Below are 22579 nucleotides of genomic sequence, written 5' to 3' on the forward strand. Positions count from 1 at the left end.
GGTTAGAGCGTTCCTCGTCAGCGACGCGCAGTTGCGGCCTCGCCTACGAAAAGTGAGCTAGGGGCTACCCCGTAGAAGAGGACGGAAAGGCAAAAAAAAAAGCTAGTCCAGAGGATTACGACGCTCAACGTCGAAAGTATGATAGGTGAAGGAATAGATAAGCCGATTTTATACAAAGGAAAAGGATTGGTAAACTTTCTGTGTAAGAAACTCGTTAGACAGGTAATAAATCGAAGATTTTGGAGACGGATGCAAGTTAATATACAGTAGAGTTCATGAAGGTTGGTGGATGGGAATAATAAATTATAAAGGACTTTACATAGACATGGGATTTGGCTATGATTAATACGTTCTTTATAAAGACTGAAGACCAGTAAGTTACCTATAGTAGCAGGAAAGGAACAGTCAAGTCGATTTTGTGCTGTGTGTTACCAACTGTAAAATGATAAAGGGTGAGTGTATAGCTAGTCAACAGAGACCGGTGATAGTGGAGACGGAGCTAAAAGTGAGACAAAAAGAAAAGCAGGTAGGACATCAGAAAGTAAAGTGGTGGAAATGAAAGGATAAGCATTTGGAAAACTTTTTATGAGTAGAGTGTTCCAAGAGTTTTAGGAAAAAGATGCGGTAAATGATTGGTGGGATTGATGGTACAAGTGGGAGAAGAAGTACTAGGAAAGCATCTGGTAAATGGGCACCTAGGAACAAAAAAACTTGTTGGTCAAACGATGAAGTACAACGGAAGGTTAAGGAAAATTAAAAGAGCTAGAGAGAGGTATGAGAGGTCTAAACGAGAGGAAGATAAAAATAGAGACAAGGCAGCAAAGAGCGAAGCAAAGAGCGATATAGCTGCTAAGGAAATATCGTCTGGAAAGCTTTATAAAGAGTTGAAGATGCCCGATAGGATGAGAATATTATAGAGCATTGCTAAAACAAGGGACAAATAATTAAAGGGCTTGACTCAAGGCTGCAGATTGAGTGCAGATGGAAGAGTGTTTAGATCCGATGTTGAAATAAGGCAAAGTTAGTATGAGTACTTTAGAAAATGAAGCTAAAACTAAATAAAGAATACCAGAGGGGTAAAAGGGGGGCCTTAAATATAAATGTGATACCCAGGATAACGAAAGATAAGGTTTTCGTAACTTTAAATATAATGAGGAATGGTAAGGCAGTATAACCTAATAGAATACCTGTGTAGAACTACGTGGGACGAAGGATAGAGCTTTTTGAAATTGAGGGAAAAGAGGTAGAGGAAAACCGAGAAAAAAATAGAAGGATTATGTAGGAGAAGATTTAAGAGGAAAATATTTAAATGAAAAGGACACGATGTACAAATGAGTGACGAAGGAGAGTACGGAACGGCGAATCTTGAAAATGGAAAGGTTAAGGAAGAAAATAACCGAAATTGCTTTAAATTCACATTAACTCCACTATTCTTTCAGAGGCTCGCTAAATAACCCTTAACGATTAAAGCTTTGTCAAAGTTTGATTTTAGAAGGAATACTTTTGCAATTTAAGTAAGTAAAACTTACTAAGGCTAGTTTTATAACTGTGAACAGCGATATAACTTATTTCATTTGTCAATTTTTGATATTGTGATCTTTTCGTAGTTTCCTAGAGCAGTGTTATATTAGTCTAGGCGGGATCTGTTTTGGATTGGACATTTTCCATAGGAAGCTATTTTTTTGCTGGAATCACTTCAGGATGTGCCCAATATCGATAATCACGATATGCGCCAGTCGCAAACCCTGTGCTAAATTTTTGATTTAACAAAATCTGAAAACAATTGAAAATTTCTCATTTTTTGCTCCTATTCTCGTTTATAATTCAGAAAATATTGATCCTAGAGAAAAAATTATAAGAAGTTAAAAGTTTCGTTATTTAATTTTACACAATATTTCGTTAGCTAGAAATTGAAAATTTAATGTTTATTGTTGAAAAAATAGCAATAATTGGAAAAAAAGTACAAAAAAATGAAGTTAATCCTTTAAATGTTTTTGACTTTCTAAACTTGACCTACAAGCTCCATATTCCGCCTATAAAAACCTTTTAATATGTTTAAAAGGTGTGCTAAATTTTGTTAAGATCCGTCGGGTAGGTTTTGCATAATAATTTTGCAACCCAGCCTACTAGAAAAAAATTGCAAATTTTCAAATTTATAATAGGCTCTAAATAAAGCCCTCAGACGGTTGCAAATATTTTTTTACACATAAAGGAAGGCTCAAACTTTAAAACGCTTTTTGTAAAATTCAAATCGGTTCACTAGGAGAGCCTAGAAAATTTTTTAAAGTTTTAAACATTTTTTATATATATTAGGCTTATAAACAAATTGAATAACTTTACGAGCTTTAAACATATCAATTTCAAAATTTATATACTTAAAGAATATTAAAAGACGCTTCTTAAAAAAAAAGATACATTCGGCTTACTGGTTGCCAAAATAATGAAGGTCAAAGTTGGCATACATTTGCCGTGTAAGCATAAGTGATAGAGGGCTCGTTTTTAAACAAATACCCTCGTCTTGTCAAGTACTTTTTATATGAAAAGTTTTACGTAATGCGCTTTATGGCCACATCCATAAAAAAGACAAATAAAAAACAGTTTTCGCGTAAAATGTCGCTCGAATTGCATGAGAGGTGGTGGTGGGGGACATTCACTCGAAATGTGAATCGGCGAGTTCAAAATCATAGCGCGCGCTAAAAATTGCATTATCTCGGCTTCTTGTTAACCAATTTTGCTCTTTTTTTTTGAATCGATGTCTCAGACGACAAGGATTTCAAATATCATATTTTCAAATACCATTTTTAATTGCAAAATTGGGAAATTTGCAATAAACCATTGTATGTCAAACAAGTAATTGCATTTTTTCTTCATGCATTTTTTTGAGCCTTCAATTTATACATTGAAGTAAATTGTTACTTTTAGTAAACAAATATGTATTTATAAATTGTTAATAAATAATTTAAATTCTTAAAACAAAGGGAAACGAAAAAAACAATTTTTTTTTATAAATAAGCTTTATTTTGACTCAATCTTCAATAATTTTTTTAAAGTCTTTTTCTTTTTTTGGAAGGACAAGAATCTTCAGGTCTGACCTTGCCCTTCAATATCTCGGCAACCAGTAAGCCGAATGTATCTTTTTTTTAAGAAGCGTCTTTTAATATTCTTTAAGTATATAAATTTTGAAATTGATATGTTTAAAGCTCGTAAAGTTATTCAATTTGTTTATAAGCCTAATATATATAAAAAATGTTTAAAATTTTAAAAAATTTTCTAGGCTCTCCTAGTGAACCTATTTGAATTTTACAAATAGCGTTTGAAAGTTTGAGCCTTCCTCTATGTGTAAAAAAATATTTGCAACTATCTGAGGGCTTTATTTAGAGCCTACTATAAATTTGAAAATTTGAGATTTTTTACAGTAGGCTGGAGTGCAAAATTATTATGCAAAACCTATCCGACCGATCTTAACAAAATTTAGCACACGTTTTAAACATATTAAAAGGTTTTTCTAGGCGAAATATGGAGCTTGTAGGTCAAGTTTAGAAAGTCGAAAACATTTAAAGGATTAACTTCATTTTTTTGTACTTTTTTTCCAATTATTGCTATTTTTTCAACAATAAACATTAAATTTTCAATTTCTAGCTAACGAAATATTGTGTAAAATTGAATAACGAAACTTTTACCTTCTTATAATTTTTTCTCTGAGATCAATATTTTCCGAATTATAAACGAAAATAGGAGCAAAAAAATAAGAAATTTTCAATTGTTTTCAGATTTTGTTAAATAAAAAATTTAGCACAGGGTTTGCGACTGGCGCATATCGTGATTATCGATATTGGGCACATCCTGAAGGGATTCCAGCAAAAAAATAGCTTCCTATGGAAAATGTCCATTATGGTATGAATTTCTACAGATCCCGAATAGTCTATATGGTAAACACAAAGATAAGAGCCGGGAAATAAAGCAGTGTATTCTTTTATCGATAACCTAAAACATTTCCGTTCATTATTAGAACAAAAGCTTAAAGAGAAAACCGGTGTAAAATTACCGTCCACTAACACCCCAGCACAACGACCGTCTCGAATTATATTAATGAATTTCGCCGGAAACTTAACGATTATGATTAGTTATTAGCTATCAACCCCAATTAAATAGGATAATCGTCGATTTTCACGCCCTCCATACTTCCCATAATGCACGTATTGTGGATCGGATTGATCAAAAAATACTTTTGTGAAAATCAGTATAATAAATAACCTGTCGTCGCATCGGTCTCGTACACACCGGTGCTAGGCGCCGCCACATCCGAGGCCAGGATTTAACCCGCTCGCAAAGTGGGATACACACTTAAAATTTATTGATAGAGGGAACGGCTGATGGGCCTACTCTAAATGACAATCTGCTCTGTTGGATTAAACCATTCGAACACCGTTTTTAAAATATCTGGAAATATATTTATTAAAATCTTCGTGGTGTTTTATAAACAACAATCTTTGCTATCATACTGAGATCGTGAATTGTAACTTTAATAATAATTTTGATACTTTACTCTAGAGAAGCAAGTTTTTCTCGGGATTTTTAATTACGAGCAAGTTTTTACTAAAAAATATTTTATACAAAAAAAATGTAATTTTTAAAAAATGTAAAAAAAATAAAAATGTAATGTAAAGTAATTTTTTTACTTTTTTGGTACATACCTACTAATGGTACAACGCTTTAACTCCATATTCTTTGCATTGTAGGATATAACGATTTATACACCGAATGAATTTTTTTTGTTTTGAATTCATTTTTTTTTTTTCAAAACGCTGGTATTTTTAAGTTAATTAAAAAAATTGCTGAAGAAGAAAACTAGAAAGATAATTATGACCTCCAAAAATGAGATATGGGATAGAAGGTGCAGAGAAATAGAATCTTATATTGGAGGACGACAATGCACTGAGGCGTGGAAGTTTATAAACTCTGTTAAGAAGCCGACTAACGAGAAAGTGATTCTAAATCCCATAAATCCCGAGGATTGGACACATTATTACAAACATCTATTAAATGAGAACAGAGACGAATTTAAAGAAGATATGAATTCATCAAGAATCGAAATTCTGGGAGAGCATATTACCATAGATATCAACATAGTTCAAAAAGCTATAGCAGGGATGAAGAATGGAAAAGCAAGTGGACCAGAGGGAGTAACTACGGAATTAATAAAGAATGGCTCATAGAAATTACACAGAATGATCACGGGGATATTTAACGAATATATTAATGGACATCCAACACCAGATGAATGGAAAACAGCATATATGACCCCAATATATAAAAAAGGTGACAGGAGAAATTGTAAAAACTATAGAGTGATATCGGTCACAAGCTCAATGAGTCGACTATACGGTCGAATACTACGGGACCTGATAGAGGAAGATTATCAATCGTCTGAAGACGAAGAACAGGGAGGATTTAGAGCAGGTCGTTCATGTACAGATAACATCTTCTGTCTTAAACAAATTATAGAAAAGAAAATTGTGACAAATAGAGAGTTACATATGACTTTTGTAGATCTTGAGAAGGCATATGACACAGTCCCGCTAAATAAACTATGGGAAGTCCTGGGCACATCAAACATACATCAAACATTGGTTAGTGCTCTCAAAGATCTATACTATGGTTCAAACTCCCAAATGAAATTCGGAAACCTCTTAGCTGAAAAATTTGCAGTTACTAAGGGTCTCAGACAAGGATGTTGTATCTCTCCGACTCTATTTAAGATTTATATCTCTGCAGCTCTGAAACAATGGAAAAGGAAAGTCAAAGGAATGGGTATACAATTGAACGATCAGGATTACATATATATTTTACAGTTTGCAGATGATCAGGTGGTGATCTCAAATGACAAAGATGACATGGAATACATGCTTAGAAAACTAATTGAAGAATACCAGAAATGGGGATTAAATATCAATTTAGAAAAGACAAAATACCTCTCAATTGGAGCTGAAGCAGAACAACTCGATATCGATGACAATCAAAAAATAAATCCATGCAACGAATATAAATACCTGGGAGTCATCTTCGACCGTAGTGGAAAAGACGAACGAGAAATAGAACATCGAATTGTACAAGCACGAAGAGCTATAGCATGTTTGAACGGAGTTCTACGGAGTAAAGAAATATTAAAGAAAAGAAAATGGAACATCTATGAGACAATGGTTAAAACTAGCCTACTTTATGGAGCTGAGACATGGAGAATAACCGAAAAATATAAGAAAAAGGTCGAAGCCACGGAAATGGATGCCATCAGAAGATCGATGAGAATATCAAGAGCCGACAGAATACGGAATGAACTGATAAAACAACAAATGGGTATAGAGGGCACTATAGTTGAGAATATTGAGAGAAAACAGCTCATATGGTATGGGCATGTGAGCCGAATGGGGGACGAAAGATTTCCTAAAAAAACGATGATGTGACAACCCCCAGAGAAGAGGAAATGAGGAAGACCACCACAGAGCTGAAACCTGGGAGTTAGGAAAGCGATTAGCGCTCGAAATCTGGACGAAGACCTAACTCAAGACAGAATACAGTGGCGTTTGGGAGTCGGACAACGTCGTAAGACATTATAAAAAACCGAATATATATATATATATATATATATATATATATATATATATATATATATATATATAAATTGCAGTTATCAATCTAGCCCTGTACAAACTAAAGCAATTGTAAGGTAGTAATTACAATTATTGTCTAGATAATTTCTCGTTTTCCTGGTCTATAATTCAACTATTACAAAAAGCAAAGATACACAGGCTGGATATTTCAAACGCTCATATCCAATGAATTCTTGAATTTATGAATCATAAAATTGGAGAAACCGTATAGGTTATCACGTCTTTCTTATTTATGAAATGTAAAATAAAAAGGAAGTGCTCAAAAGTCAATTAGTACACAAAAACTTCCACCTTCTTTACCCTAACCAATTAAGACTAGAATAGTACAACCGGTGGGACGATACTTTCAGTACTGAATTCCTAATCGATTTCTACCGTTAAGTTAAATTTGTAATGGATTTTAATACAGATATTTTTCGAAGACAGGATTTGTTTTTGATCCCGATTTTTGTTAATAAAAAGAAAACCAGTTTTTTGTAGCTAATTGAAAAAACGTATTTACGTCTTACATTTAAGTGTAGGTGAATGACGCTTTTGCCCTCTAGGTCGTTCTTTATATGTATGATATAATTAATATTGACTGCAATGTTTAAATTAATCGCCTTGAAACGTCAGACTTCTGGCTGTAAGAGATAGATTCAATAGTATTCTTCTTCTGCTTCTTCTTCACTCGCTTTACAACTCGGGGTGAGTCTTCGCCGCATCCACTATCGCCCTCCATCCTCTACGATCTTGCGCTTCTATTTCCCATTGTCATCATCCTTCCATCTTTTTCTCGGTCGGCCTACTGATCTTCTACTATCTGGTCTTTCAAAAAACACTGTCTTTAACACTCTGTCATCCTCTGGTAGTACCACGGGACCTGTCCATCTTATTCGGTTTGCCTTGATATATCTAAATATGTTTTCAATAGTATTCGAGCCATCGCAAATCAGTGGTTTGGAGAGCATGGAAGGATGGTTGATATGTATACGATATACTGTTGAATACGACAATTTGACCGTTTTCTTTATGTTTAAACTGGATCTGGTTCTCATTTTATTATTTGGTAAATAATAATGTGTCCAAATAGTCTAGCTTTTAATAGTCGAGTTATTTTTGGTTCTGGTATTAAAAATTTCTATTAGTAAAATCAGGTTTTTATTTTATTATTTGGTAAATATTAATACCTGTATTCATTACAGGTGTTTATTTATGTTTAAACTAAATCTGGTTCTCATTTTATTATTTGGTAAATAATAATGTGTTTAAATATTCTAGTTTTTAAAAATCGAGTTATTTTTGGTTCCAGCATTAAAAATTTCTATTAGTAAAATCAGGTTCTCATTTTATTAATTGGTAAATATAAATACCTGTATATATTACAGGTGTTTATTTATGTTTAAACTGGATCTGGTTCTCATTTTATCATTCGGTAAATAATAATGTGCCTAAATATTCTAGTTTTTAATAGTCAAGTTATTTTTGGTTCTGGTATTAAAAATTTCTATTAGTAAAATCAGGTTTTTATTTTATTATTTGGTAAATATTAATACCTGTATTCATTACAGGTGTTTATTTATGTTTAAACTAAATCTGGTTCTCATTTTATTATTTGGTAAATAATAATGTGTTTAAATATTCTAGTTTTTAAAAATCGAGTTATTTTTGGTTCCAGCATTAAAAATTTCTATTAGTAAAATCAGGTTCTCATTTTATTAATTGGTAAATATAAATACCTGTATATATTACAGGTGTTTATTTATGTTTAAACTGGATCTGGTTCTCATTTTATCATTCGGTAAATAATAATGTGCCTAAATATTCTAGTTTTTAATAGTCAAGTTATTTTTGGTTCTGGTATTAAAAATTTCTATTAGTAAAATCAGGTTTTTATTTTATTATTTGGTAAATATTAATACCTGTATTCATTACAGGTGTTTATTTATGTTTAAACTAAATCTGGTTCTCATTTTATTATTTGGTAAATAATAATGTGTTTAAATATTCTAGTTTTTAAAAATCGAGTTATTTTTGGTTCCAGCATTAAAAATTTCTATTAGTAAAATCAGGTTCTCATTTTATTAATTGGTAAATATAAATACCTGTATATATTACAGGTGTTTATTTATGTTTAAACTGGATCTGGTTCTCATTTTATCATTCGGTAAATAATAATGTGCCTAAATATTCTAGTTTTTAATAGTAAGTTATTTTTGGTTCTGGTATTAAAAATTTCTGTTAGTATAATCAGGTTCTCATTTTATTATTTGGTAAATATTAATACCTGTTATTTTAACTGATCTTTAGTTACATATCTACATCATACGAGTAGACCAACAAAATCTAAAGAGATAACTATAAGAAGCGGAGTACGACAAGGATGTGTACTATCCCCTCTATTTTTTATTATGTACTCAGGAGAGATATTTAAAGAAGCACTAGGAGACATCAATAAAACCATGTCAACTAACGGAATACTAGTGAATAATAATAGATATGCAAACGGTACAATATTCCTTGTGAATAGCAGAGAAGGACTGCAATACTGCGAGAGGTATTGAATGGCTCTTGAACACACCAAAAAAAAAACAAAAATCATAATAGGCAGTCAAAGTGTCAAGAACAATATTGGAAACAAAAAAATCTATGTTAAAGGAAAAGTTTTAGGGAAAGTAGCCAGATACAATTACTTGGGTTGTGAGCTAAACGGATTGCAGACTTGAAATAAAATTAAGCACTGAGATGCCCAGAAGCGCTTTCAATAAGATGAAAGTAGTGGGATTATGCAACGAAAAACTGGGAGTAGAAATTAGAACTAGAGTCTAGATGCTATGTAATCTCTGACCTTTTATATGGAGTTAAAGCCTGGACAATTATGGATGCAATTGAAAAAAAACTTACCAGCTTTGAGATGTAATGTTATCGAAGAATGTGGAAAATATCATGGATAAACACATAACAAACACGGAAACATTAAGAAGGATGAAAACTTTGCAGATAGAGTAAAATGGGCCGTAATGATCGACAATGTCCTTAAAGGATAAGGCTGACAAAGGAATGATATACCTCATTAGAACAATTCCCAGGAGTGTCATTAAATGTATAAGAAAGAAATCGCGTTTCTCAATACATTACTGAACCAGTTTCTGTATTAAGTTGACGAATCAAACATTCTACTACTATAAAGGACAAAAAAAACTCCTAGAGAGTATTATCCCCCTGCTTAAAAACATAATTAATGCATGGCTCTCGTTGAACTACTTTCCTACTCCTTGGAAGGTAGCCAAAACAGTCATGATTTCCAAACCAGGGAAATCCCAACTAGCACTGAATCCTATAGATTTAGCTCTCTACTCAGCACCTTATGTAAAGTCTACGAAAGGACCCTAAAAGAAACACTCGTATAATTCCTAGATCCACACTTCACGAACACAATTTGGATTCAGAACTGAACACTTCTCACGAAATGCATTGATTGAAGCAGTAACCTTGGTATCACAATACCTCAACTAAACAAATAGGTACACCATAGGCATCTTCCTTGATGTCCAGAAGGCCTTTGATTAGGTTTGCTACACAGGCCTGATTGAAAAGCTCCACTTTGCTGAACTGCCTACACCCTTCGTAAAAATAATATATATTGCTATTTCTCTAATCAGACAATCCGTGTCAAGGTCGCTAACATGCTATTAACATAATTCACTCCACAAGCTGCAGTCCCCCCAGGGCTCAATTCTATCACACCAATATTATACATAATCTAAAACAGTGACATCCCCAACCTCTTAACTAGATCAAGCAGTACATCCATTTGCTGACGATACTGCACTACTCTTTACAGGAACATAGAATGGGACGCTGAGACATGCGCCTTTATTCGAAAGAGCACAAAACTACTTGAACAGAATTGTCAGGTGGAAATAGAGAGTCACATTTTATTCAAATCCCCTCACAACTGCGATGCTGGGAGGAACCAGATAACATTGACATCAAAAACACCGTACACAGGGCAAGAAAAAGAGCTTAACTCCTAGGCACGCTGTCGGGAAATACCTCTAATAAAACTCTCTTGCACACCTACAAGATTTTAATCAGGCCTATCGTCGAATACAAGGCGTATGTCTATGCGTCACTAAAAAGTCGCCAAACCAACGCCATTTTGGCAGAAAGGAAATCCTTAGAAATTATATGAGGAAACGTGCAGATTATCCGTCAGCACTAATTGACCAAATTGCGAATCTACCATCAATAAAAAGTCCGATATCTCGCCAAAAGATACGTCCTCCGCAAAATAGCCAGCTCCAGCAATAGAGGTAAGCAAACTTTAAGGACTACTTGCCACCGCCGAGAGCATATACTTACCAGGGTCCTCCAAACATAAGTTTCATCCTCTCCAGCATTTGCTGGTAACGAACTTCCTGATGAGTATTACGACATCCTTGAAACAATCCTCTTAAATATCGAGGACAAAAAAAACTGCAGGCCAAAAACGTTGATTCAGAGTTGTTCCTAGTATGGCTGGTAACACCGGAGATACCTTCTGCTCATGGCTTAGTTGGCTAGTCTATATTCTCCCTCATAGCACTCTTTTTCTACACTACCACTATCAAAGCCCCAGCTCTATAGCCGCATACCACTCCAAAAACTACTCACTCACACCTAACGTTGTTCGCCCTCCTCAAAAGCTCCCGCAAAAAAAAGCTCCAGCTTCTCCTTGACAAATTGTAAGCTTAAACAAGGCTATAACGTTCAGATTGATTGAAGGGACACGAAACATATCTACAAGAGATGATACCCAAGACTCCCAACTGCATGGAAACCAATTTTACAGAAAAATTTAGAAATTAGTGAATAAGACCCCGTCCATCGTGCGCACGATACCGATTAGAAGAAGCCGTGCAAAGTATTTAAACATACAGCGGCTTAGAAATCAGTTCTACTCGAATTTCAGGAAGAAGCTGACTTGACAATGGCAAGTTTGTCCTTGCCGAAACGTCATCAAAACAATGGTTTTTTAAAAGCCAAAATTATTGAATGCAGAGTCAAACCCGGAAAACCACAGGAATTTGTTATTTTTGTTTTCCTCTATTTTATTTTGCAAGTAGTTGATGCTTCGTATTTTCTTTTTTTTTTTTTTTGTCTGTGAAATTTCTTTAGGTTGAAGATTATGAGTAAGAAAAATAAAATTAAACTACTGGAAAAATGTATCTACTTTCAAGTAGATACAAAACCAAATAATTTGTTTAATTTGTATTTCGAAAACGATTTTCCCAGTAAAAAATAAAGTTTTTTTAATTAAAATGTTTTTGTTGAATCATAAAACGTAAAAATGTAATATAAAAATTCCACAAGAAAATAGTTTTAGAACTAAAATATCCACCACATGCCTATTTTTAAAAAGACACGATGACCACCAACGAATTATCTTCCTTGTATGTCAAGATAATTATGTTTTGAGTGTAGGGACCTAACCAACTTATGTGTACATCTAAAATATCTTAAATGGTCTAATAAAAAGAGCATCTTACGGTTCGAGCAGCTCGAATCTTGTTGATCAGATAATATCGGTCTTAACAAGTTTTTATTCTTCTTTGCCTCTTTTCCTTACAATATAATTCTTGATATAACAATAGGCCCGTTCAAATATATACACATATTTATTTTATTCTCGACCATATGTACACTTGTCTTTGATTATTTCGTTGTATGGACACACCTTGCCTTGAATAGTTTATGTTCTTGTTATCTGTTGCATTATTATACATACATTACAGTATACGGTACAAGTTCTTGTTAATTTTGCAGAAAAATGAAACAAAATACTACATTGAACGATTGACTAGGTAAACGTATGGAAATTGATCTGTCAAGATCATTTTAAAATTCCTCATTCAATCATTTCAGTTAAACATAACGTACAGAATTATTAATTGTATGTAATAATAGAGACAAAAATCAAAATTAAGTGAACACGTTTAATGAAAATGGCAAAAACGTCTAATTTTCATCATAAATTATCATCCAGCCTTCTCCTTTCAAAATTAAACATAGGCCTACCCTAATTTCTTCCAGTTCTGTTGGTTTTGAGCTTCCTGCAGCCAATTCCCAGCGATTCTTTTGACGTCGTATGTCCATCGTGTAGGTAGTTTACCTCTGCTTCTTGTGTCAGCTCGTGGTCTCCGCACTGTAATTTCTTGTGTCCAGCACCCGTCATTCATTCTGACCACATGGCCCGCCCAGTTCCACTTCAGCCATGGTATGCGCTCTATGACATATATTATGGCGCCTGTCCGTCTTTTCATTTCTTTGTTTCTAATCCTGACTTTGAGAGTCGTTTAGTTTCCTACTCCAATTTTTTGAAAGCATGTTCCAGAAGTGCTGTAAAAAGTTAAAGAGATTATCTACTTCCGGGGCTTTATTTCTTTTCATTTTCTTTAGTGCGGTCCTTATTTCGTCTGTTGATATATCAGGCATTAATTCCGATCCTTTGTTGACTAATCTTTTCCAGAATTTTCTGACGTTTCTGTTAGTTGCTCATCATGGTTTTGTTGACTTCTGTATAATTCTATATAGAAATCTTCTACTACCCTTAGTAATTCATCTCTGTTGGTGATGATATTTCCATCGTTATCCTTTAATTGCATTATTTTTATTTTTGCCATTTGTCAGTTTTCTCCTTAGAACTTTGAGACTCTTGTTATTTTCTATGGTTTGTTGGAATTGTTTACTTTTACGCTTTCGGTTATCCATCCTAATAAATTTTTGTACTCTTTTACTAATCTCTCCAAATTCATGATGTTCTTTGCTTCTATTACTTTGCATTTTTCTCCTCTCTTCAAGACAGTAAAATCCTTAAAAGTTTGCCTCTTGTCAGTGATCATAAAATCGATCTTCTTCCTAGTTTTTCAATTCGGCCTATGCCACGTCCATCTCCGATGTTCTTTTTTGTAGAAGAAGCTGTTCTTTTGACATATATTTTTATCCAGCAGGAAGCTAGGTAATTTTTTCAGTGATGTTTCTGTTTCATCGGCCTTTCTCCCCGTTTTAGCGTTGAAATCACTACATATTATGGTAAAGTGTGCTTTTGTATCGTTTACTGTCAAAGTAATGTCATCGTAGAATTCTTCTATTGCATAGTCAGCCTGGCCACTTGTTGGGATGTATACTTGTACGAGTTTTAAACTATATATTTCACTTATTTTTAGGGTTATAGAAGCTACTCTAGTAGAGAAACTTTTTATTGATATAATGTTTTGATGTTTTCTGTGTACGAAAAAGCCAACGCTTCCGGTTGTTTAAGTTTCACTACTGGTCTGATACAACAAGTGACCCGATTTCAGTTTTTTTAGGTTTTTTCCTCGTTGTTTCACGTCACTAATGTATATCCCATCCCAACGACGTTTTCGGCATATCTGCTTCCATCTCTATGGTTCTTTCTTCTGTTGTTAGGGATCTAGCATTATATGTAGCGACTTTGAGTTTTAGGGGTTTTCTAGTCAGAATCTTGTTCTCACCAGAATCCGTAGGACAAACTAATAATCTAGTGTGAGATTCTGGAAATCTTTGCCTACTCGCCTCCTTTTGAGATAATGACATTTTTATTTTATTTTAGGGGATGCTTGGCGTGATTTTAAAACCTGCCACACTTGCCAAGCTGTATTGGCTGGTTAGGGTCAAGAGCGTATGTAGGAATAGGTTGGTAAATAAGGAGAGAGTACCTGACTCTCTTATAATAGGAAGGAGGGACGTCAGCAGTTAGCATAAAAGGTAGAGTCATCAAGCATTGTAGCAGCCAATCCTCTACCGGGATCGTAGAAGAGTAGTACCTGCTTCCATATTAAATTACAGAGCCTTTGAGTTAAATATAGACGAGGCTCTTGTAAAGGGTCTTTCAACAGCGACTTTGTAACTATGACAGTTGATAGCCGCCATATTTTTGAAGCTACTTCTCTCAAATTAGCTGACATTTATTCAGTCTGCCTTGTCAAATTACTATAGACGGTTAATGTACATATGCAAAAAATAAAATTGTTTTATTATAATGGGTGTTTTCTTCGGGCAACGTCCTACGCCCTTCGCCTATTTTACGGGCATCATAATCGTTATATCGAGAAAACTATTCGCAGTGTGGTGTGAGTCCACTGGTCCACTAAACAATCATTCAACATCCGTATGTCGACGAAACGCAAGAACTAACTAAAACATTGCCGCTATTCGTACGAATGTGTAGAAGAATCCGAGACAGTCGATTTCGTGTCGCTCACAAGAAATCGGCCTTTCACAGACAACAACTTGTCAACAACAAATCATCTTTAAGCGATGAGGCCCATTTTTGAATGAATAAATACGTCAAAGTCACTGTTTGGTGTGGATTTTGGACACACTGGTCATTCTGCCCGAGCGATTTGAAGGCATGGCCATCTCACGTAGAGGTGAAGTGAACTGGTCATCGATATCGTATGATTTGACCCCATTAGACTCTTTTTTGTGAGGTTTTCTTAAGTTGTAGTTTAAGCGAATGGGTCACATACCACACCAGTCCACAAAGCCAATATAATCCATACCATCGATCAAATTTAGCCTGATTTATGCGCCAGAGTCATGGACAATCGGACATTTCAAAAGCACGTCACCCAGCAAAGCCGCGAAAAACCTAATTAAAAACTATAAATCCATTACAATTTTGACTTGATAAATAGATAAAAATAAAACAAATCAAACAAAAATAGCTAGCTCAATCTACCCAACATGAACTAAAAGATTTTCTTTCATAAAATACTCCGGGGTGTGTTTATATTCCTTAGTTGTTTCTTTTAATGCGGTCTTAAAATTCCCATCGTCCTGGCCTAAGACATATCGAAGAAAGACGAAGACAGACACAACGGAAAGGAATGTTATTGCGTAAGAGTATGAGATATTTCTAGTAAGATGACTATCAAAGGCAAACAGCTATATCGCGTTACAGTATTACGTTAAATCGAGTTAAGTACGGGCTTTGTGTCATCGTACACGATCCCGACATAATCCATTCTCGGCTCTCTGTGATCGAAAAGGGACCTTTTGACTGTTTGAAAGCGATATTTGACACCTTCTAAACGGCTATTACCGAATAGTTGGGATCAACTTTACCGGGAACTTCAGTATTTAAAATTAAACTTTGATTTTGCTTTAATTGTCCATATATTTCACTGAAATATAGAAAATAATAGAGTCTTAAGATCCGTAATATACTAAATGGTAATTTCTGTAACATGTGCATAAAGTTTTAATGAGTAAAATTGATAGTTCAAGCTCAAAGCTTCAATTCGGCCAAACTAAAGACTGTAAAGTCTGAGTCCGTAACAGCGTCACAACTGCAAATAGTACCTTAAGTACCACTAGTACTCTTTTTATCGGACTAAAACTATTTTTTAGGTCTCCCAATAATCGGGAAAAATGTATGACAAAGGGAAAAGAAATGTAATGCAACTGGTGAATATTTATGTACAATGAATACGAGTACACTAACAAAAATCTAAAGAGATACCCATAAGATGAGGTGTACGATAAGGATGTGTACTGTCTCCTTTACTGTTTAATATGTGCTCAAAAGAGGTGTTCAAATAGGCAATAGAAGACTCAATGAAGGCATATCTTCTAAAGAAATACGAGAAGTCTCATGACATCTTGTTGCTCCATATAAACTTCATATGTACTTAAATATTAAGCCTGCTTTTGAAGATAAATTCCATTAAGCATTCACTTACAATTTTTTTATTTAGAGATTAGCAGATTGTGAAGAGGAAAAATTTTTGATATTTATTAAATTTTTTATTAGATCTTCTGTTCGTTTTATGTATTTTTTATATTCGACGAAAATGTGATTCAAATCTCCTTCTTTTCGACACTCTGGATATAAATTTGAATTTAGGATTTATAGTTTTGCAAGATATAGAAAGCAAGATCTGCATTTCAAAAAATAGACAAGCTATTCACGATTGCTATACGATATGCGACGATTTATCAGTACCCATAATTTATCAGTACCCATAAAAATCAGGTTACTACGATGTTATATCTTTCCTATACTGTTGTACGGAGTTGAGTCGTGGACTCTCACAGACGCTACCTGTAAGAAAATCGAGGTTTTCGAAATGTGGCTTTTTCGTCGAATTCTGAAGATATCCTATACCGACCGCGTTACTAATGAGGACATTTTATTAAGAATGCAAAGGAAAAGAGTTGTTAACCACAAGGAACAGCGAAAGATATGGTTTGCTGCAATTAATTCTACGAGGAAAAGTAGAACAAACATTTTTGTTTGTATTTTGAGAACGATTTCCGAAGTGGAAATTGAAACGTCAATAAACGTACTTTAATCTTTAATTGTGGCTTATTTAATTAAAGAAACTTTTGTCTGAGGTATTTTCTCTTATAGTTCAAGAGATTTGTTCGAGTTTCCACATGTTTTTCCACATTAATAGGCTTCGATTGCATTTAAATGATTACCCACGGGTAAAGAATTATGGACTTCACTGTAGAGTAAGTCTGTGGACAACCTGTATAAAATCTACAGGCTAATTTAAATTTGGCAGAGGAAATTCTTGTACAAAATCCAGTGTGTGACTAATACGACAAAAAAATTAGAAGGAAAGAACGTTGAAAAATAATGATTGTTAATCCCCTTCGTAGCGTGTCATGGATGTGCCCCTCCCCAACTTCACAATTTCTAAGCTGTTATTACTTTCAATTAATTTTATGAGCAATAATTTCAGATGTGATTGCGAGCAATTAAAAACACTGTTGGAGCTTTTTGCTGATTAAAAATTTAATGCCGATGCATAAAGTCCTCTTCTTTTTTATTGTCTCGTTTTGGTTTACCGGATAGTTACGACATTATTACACATGCTGTAATTAATTTTACTTATGTCGAATATGGTAAAAACTACGATAATTACACATTATTATTTATATTAAACAAAGTTTAATACCAATATTTTGGTATTAAACCAATGCTAATATTTTTTTCCATTCCCATACTGACGTTCTGATTTTTTGTGTTATTTTTTAACAATCCATGGCCTAACTGTTGTATTTGCAATATTTTAATTAAGTACAAGGACCAGGTCATGTTATTAATTTCTTTTCAGGATAATAAAATTCTTTTTTAAATTTACTAGAGGACGCTAGATATATGGAAATGTTGTTTATGGAATGGTTTATTAACTCAGGATGGGAAATAACTGCTGACAGATTCTTGTGATTAAAATTAAAAAAGATTTATTATAAAAAATTATAAAAAACAGAGATATACAAATATAAGAAATACTCCCCGTAGTCTGGAAATCGGCCTCTAACATAATGCTCAGCTAACAAGATTATACTAATTTGTATTCACCGATACATACCATTTTTTGAACATATTTTCTAGGTATTTTTTACTAATCTGATAGAGAAGTTCATTAATATCAACTCGAGAATCTTATTGTCAACAGTAAGCCTATTAAAAACTTCACGTGTAACATGGTCTGTCATTTACATTACATAAAACACCGCTCGCCATGCATTATTCAACATTCTGTAAAGGAGTTACTCTCACGGCCGATGACGTTACTCTCTGTGTCAATGAGGTAGTTGAATTTATATGATCAACACCATTTAATTTTTTAAATGCTTGTGACATGTTTTTCACCATAACATTATTTATTCTTTTTTTAAGGATGACTATACATTTACATGCCTTAACATTTTTTTCGCCACAGTGATTGTAGTAACTACAAGAGGCACTATTGTTTTTCCTTTTGCATACCAGCGTTGTGTCAACTTTTCTCTATATATACCATTCCATTGTCCCATTCTTTGTAATCCCAAATTATTTCAATTGTCTCCCAGCAATTCTTCTTTGATCTTCTTATTGGATGACTATCATTTCAACGTTGAACATGTTCTAACAAGCTTAATCCTTGCTACCTTATTTTGACATCAATAATTGGCGTCACGTAGAAGATCCTAATATATTATTGGAGGTAATTTACTTTTCTATGTCAATTATTTTTCATTACTCATAAAGTGAGCTCTTTCACTTGGTTTGAACCAGTACCCTATTTTAATAACAGTAGCAAACCTCTTCCGATCAAATAAACATTTTTAAAAGTAAATGGATATTAAAAAATCAAACTGGAAACTGTATACAGATGTTGTAGACTCTCTCTTTGAAAATAATATCGAATTTGAAAACACAGAAGAAAAGTATTACTTTCTTATTAATGGTATAGATGAGGCTGCAGAAAAGGCAATACCTGCTTTTAAACCTTTTACTAGCAAAATCATTCCCCGCCTCCTTGGTGGGACAACTAATGTAGTAACATTGTGAGTATAGGCAATCTCGTACAATCGCCAAAACTTGTATCAGAAGCCAAAATATTTTTAAAACGTTTTAAACCCAAAAAGAGCTGGATTTATTGGTGCTTAAAGTTAATTAAAATATGCCATCGGCAAGTTTATGGAATCAAGCTAGAAAATTAAATAGAAAACTAATTTCTTAGAAGAATAATTTATTTTTGACCAGATTGCTCCACAGTGTGTAAAAGATTGCAAAACCGTGGTTATTATTGCAATAAGTAATATCATTTTTTGTTGGAATCTTTTGATACTTCAGAATTGGAATTCTCCTTAAACATCGAAATAAGCCTAGTCCAGAATTAGATAATATCAAATATCCAATGTTACTATGTCTTCCTGAAAGTGCCAAAACTTTACTATTGGAATTTCCATTATTATAAAGTTATTTGCAGACCCTACTTGGTACAAGTAGACATGGAAGATGGAACGTGAGAATTAGAATGAAGTAGAAAATGGAGTTAATCATAGAGAAAGTTCTCGAAGCTATTAAGGCCTCATCAAAGACATATGGCAAGAAGAGAAAAAACACGACGACTGGAAGAGAAGTATAGTATGCCCGATCTATAAAAAAGGAAAGAACCTCCAGTGCAAAAACTACCATAGAATTTCTCTACTATGTAGAGCATATAAAGTCCTCACGTATATTATAAACCAGCGGCTCCAACCACTAGCAGAGAAAATATTATGGAGAGTATCAGACGGGCTTCCGACGGGAAAGATCATCACTTGATCAAATATTTACAGCCAAACAGATCTTGGGTAAGTCATGGGAACATGACATTGATGTTAACAACATGTTTGTAGACTTCAAACAGGCATACGAGGAACAAACTCTGTCAAACATACTCTGTCAAAAGGAACAAACTTTACAATATATTGACTGAATTCGCAATATCATACAAGTTAATTAGACTCATTAAAGTCACAATGGATGAAACTCAGGCATGTGTACGAATACAAAACCACCGGACAGACTTTTTCAAAATTTCACAGGGACTAAAGCAAGAAGATGGGCTGATCCCAACTTTATTTAACCTGGCACTGAAGTATGCGGTTAGGCAAATGCAAACTGGACGAGGAGACCTACTGACCAACCGGTTCAACAGGCCGCTTATGCCGATGATATTAATAGTATGAGTAGAACATCAACAGGAGCACAGGAAACATAAGCAGTGTTAAAAACGCAAACAAAAGGCTAGATCTAGAAATTAACACAGAAAAAAAAACAAAAATACTGATACAGACGAGAAGAAATATAGTCCCACAAAACTATTTCTACGCTGGGAATAGAAATACATGCCGACGGATCAGAAGATGGAGAAACACAGAAGAGAATAACACAGGCAAACAGAGCTTATTTTGCTCTCTCCCATATATTTCGGTATAAAAATGTCCACCGAAATACAAAGATGAGAATATATAAAACCTTAATTCGACCAATAGCATTCTATGGCAGTGGAGCATGGGTCCTAAAAGAAACATCCAAAAGCAAACTCGATACACTCGAAACGAAAGTACTGAGGAGAATACTACGACATGTATGAGAAAACGGAATCTTCCAAAATCGATACAGCAACGAGCTTTATTAACTTTATAAGGAAGCACCACTGTCAGATTTCATTAGAATTCAAAGATTACAATGAGCCGGACATGTGATAAGAATAGGAGAGGATAGGCTGCCAAAAAGAGCACTGAATGCTAGAATGCAGGGAAAAAGACCGGTTGGAAAGCCAAGAAACCGCTGGAAAGACACATTAAACAACGACGCACTAGCCCCTTTGAGGAGTCCGTGTATGGAGAAGATTAGCCACAGACAAGCAAGTGTGGAGGTAAAAAATAAAGAAGGCCAAGGCTCAATTTGGGCTGTAGTGCCGTAGAAGAAGAAGTAGAAAATACCGAGAAAGAAGAATGAAAGCACCTACCGAATATGAAGAAAAATTTAAGGGGAAAAACATACGAATATAAAGTCTCTTCGTTTAGAATGGATTGTAGACATACTGAGACGACCACACTCAAATATGCTGAGAGGGACACTACTACCATACTACCTACTAAACCAAGTGCAGGGGAAGGCTTAGAAGTAGACGACTGGATGAGGCAGAAAAAATATAAGAGCAAGGACAAATCACTGACTGGAAATTTTAGTGTAAACAGAGAAAGAAACGAGAGCCATAACAGCAGGAAAAACAGAGAGTAAGTTATGATAATTGATAAAGGGAAATAATCCACCTCAGAATAGAATCTTCAAAACGCACTGACTTTAGCCATGATATCCAGGAATTTTAAGGTTTTGATAATGATAATATTAATGATGAATTTGAATGTAACGCAATGGCGTTTTCGTACTTTGTATCTATACTACTGTATTTATTCATTTTGTATCCATACTTTGTATCCATACTACTGTATTTATTAATTTTATTCTTCTTCTTCCTAAGCCGTCCCCATTAACGGAGGTTGGCGACCACATTTTTAAAAGCTTCTCTGTCTTTTGCAACGTGGAATAATTCGTCTATAGTCATGTTTGTCCAGTCTCGAATATTTCGCAGCCATCACTTCCTCTTTCTACCCTTTATTCCCTTTTTGCCATCGACTCTACCCTGCATGATGACCTGCAGAAGATTATATTTATTATTTCTTAGTATGTGTCCAAGGTATGCAGTCTTGCGTACTTTTATCGTTCTCAACAATTTTTTGTCTCGACCCATCCTTCTCAGCACTTCCTCATTGGTGACCCTGGCAGTCCATGGGATTCTCAACATTCTCCGGTATATCCAAAGTTCAAAGGCTTCAATCTTTTTAATTATTTGCGCTTTTAGTGTCCATGTTTCTACCCCGTACAATAGTTGCGACCAGACGTAACATTCAACAAACCTCAGTCTCAGCGCAATATTCAGATTTTTGTCACAGAACAATTGTTTGAATTTTAAGAACGCTGCCCGTGCCATTTCTATTCGTACCCGGATCTCTTGGTCTGGATCTAATTCTGTGTTGATGTAAGCTCCCAGATATTTATATTTTAATTTTATTACATTTCTGATTTCTATTATTTTTGTTTAAATTTGGAATAAAAAAAAATAACAAGTTAGATATCAAATAGCAAATGTAACAGGCTTATAAATCTATTCAATAGCACTCTCACTAATCCAGACTGACATGTTTCAACCATCATCATCAGCTTATTCTAATAAATGTTGTAATTTTCGAGGACTTTCCCTGTCGAAAAGCAATTAACATTTAAAGAAAATCTGTTCAACGTACGTCGTTTGTATTGTTTGAGTTGGTGTGGAATAATTTACAATGTTTAACTTTGGACATGCATTTAATATTAAAACTTGCATTAAAAATGTCCGGTTCGGACATTAGTCCCGATTAAATATACAGCGTGTGCTATTAGGCTAGACTCTTTACTATAATAGCACGGCTATTGCGCTAATGCATTTCGGGTTGTAATATTAAAATGAGCCCTAATTTTAACTTCTCTTGGATTGTTGGGAGATTACATGTAAAAATATTTAAACACTTTAATCAATCTCACAATTGAGATA

General features: G+C 34.2%; 1 protein-coding gene across 29 annotated transcripts in view; it reads right to left on the reverse strand.

Annotated features, from left to right (window-relative positions):
• Positions 1-22579, reverse strand: part of trol (terribly reduced optic lobes) — a 1082793-nt gene that overhangs the window by 205358 nt on the left and 854856 nt on the right. The window lies entirely within an intron of this gene.

Source organism: Diabrotica undecimpunctata, chromosome 6 (genome assembly GCF_040954645.1).
Source record: "Diabrotica undecimpunctata isolate CICGRU chromosome 6, icDiaUnde3, whole genome shotgun sequence".
In the NCBI taxonomy this organism is placed as follows: Eukaryota; Metazoa; Arthropoda; class Insecta; order Coleoptera; family Chrysomelidae; genus Diabrotica; species Diabrotica undecimpunctata.